Consider the following 1,579-nt stretch of genomic DNA (forward strand, 5'->3'; position numbering starts at 1 on the left):
TACTAATTAGTATTCCTAACTAAGGCAACAGTTAGTACATGAATTTCTAATTATAAGATACATTGTACATGTAGCTATACATGTACATGTGTACATGTACGTATAACAATAATATATTCTAATGATGATAAAATAAATATTAATCAAAATAACTTACATCATTTGAATGTGAAGGATCAGCTCCTTTCTTCAGCAGTAATTCTACAACATCACAGTTTCCTTTTCTTGCTGCTACAATAAGAGCAGTATCTCCTTCCTATAACAATAACAAGATAAGGATAGTATGGTTTCTAATGTTGCTATTGCCCAAAAAAGAAGATAAATTTGTGTAGCATGTGGTTATGGTATATTGTAGTTTAAATAAAACCTAAAGGTAGCCATGTGTACATGTATATCTGGAGCACACAATACTGCATTGATTCCAATTAGACATGAAGTGTGTGTACACGAAGCTTGTGTTTATAAAGCAAGAAGTATTTGAATTATAATCATTGAACATATTAAGCAGTAGTGCTTAATTTGTACATGTACTTAATATACACACGTACATGTACATGTATATGTACATGTGTAAGTTTAAAGGCAGCTAGTATACGAGTTTCTAGTTATGATGGCTTGTGTAAACACAACATACACATGTACATGTACATGTACATGTACAATACAAGATTCTAAAATAATTAAATTTAATACTGCAATTAAAATAACTTACATTGTTTGAATCTGAAGAATCAACTCCTTTCTTCAGCAGTAATTCTACAACATCACAGTTTCCTCCTCTTGCTGCTACAATAAGAGCAGTATCTCCATCCTATAATAACAAGATAAGGATAGAATGGTCTCTAATGTTGCCATTGTTCCCAAAAAATGAATTTGTGTAGCATGTGGTTATTGCACATTGTATTTAGTACTCTGCATGTTGTACATGTATAAATATAGTTTAAACAAAACAACTAAGGGTGTATGCCTGGCCAGACACTGTTTAATTGTCACAGAGAATAGGGGTATGACTATGTGAGACGAGTTAAGGTTAGAACATTATGCAAGGTATAATATTAATTTGACATTGGAATTACACACACATAGGAAGAATCCTATAGGATCATACATGTATGAATGAAACTTTGTTAAACCATACTGTACATGAGTGTACATAAGTGTATACAGTACATTATGTAAATGTAATGTCACGGGTGAAGTTGCATACAATATACAGTCTACACGAAGGTGCTACACTTCTCTGAACACCGAAGTGTAGGAAATCGTATGGTTTCCCTCATGCTGTAATGGATACCCATACTATTTTACTTATTTCTCTTACATAGATACTTAAACAGTGCTGTAACTAGCACCAATAAGAGAGGAGAAGTTGCTTGTTATAAAGAAACAAATTTGGTTTTCATGTGTGAAGTTTAAGCAAAGATATGCCAAAGTGAAAATTATTTGTTTAATAAGAATTGTTTGACTTTGATTTTTGTGCAAATCATTCACAGAATACCTGGAACCCCTACAGTCTTTCCATAGACTTAGGAAGGTGTACATGTAGTCTACATGTCCTGCTAGTTTCAATCTTAATGGA

General features: G+C 32.4%; 1 long non-coding RNA gene across 1 annotated transcript in view; it reads right to left on the bottom strand.

Moving 5' to 3' along the window:
* LOC105314106 (uncharacterized) overlaps positions 1-823 on the bottom strand; it is a 2,069-nt gene extending 1,246 nt beyond the window's left edge. Inside the window, exons 1-2 of the long non-coding RNA XR_002186375.1 lie at positions 713-823; positions 158-256 (exon numbers count right to left, since the gene is read on the bottom strand). This is a non-coding gene — a long non-coding RNA (uncharacterized LOC105314106). The remainder of the gene's footprint in view (positions 1-157; positions 257-712) is intronic.
* Positions 824-1,579: the final 756 nt, after the last annotated feature.

Source organism: Amphimedon queenslandica, unplaced genomic scaffold (genome assembly GCF_000090795.2).
Source record: "Amphimedon queenslandica unplaced genomic scaffold, v1.1 AMPQUscaffold_13105, whole genome shotgun sequence".
NCBI lineage: Eukaryota > Metazoa > Porifera > Demospongiae > Haplosclerida > Niphatidae > Amphimedon > Amphimedon queenslandica.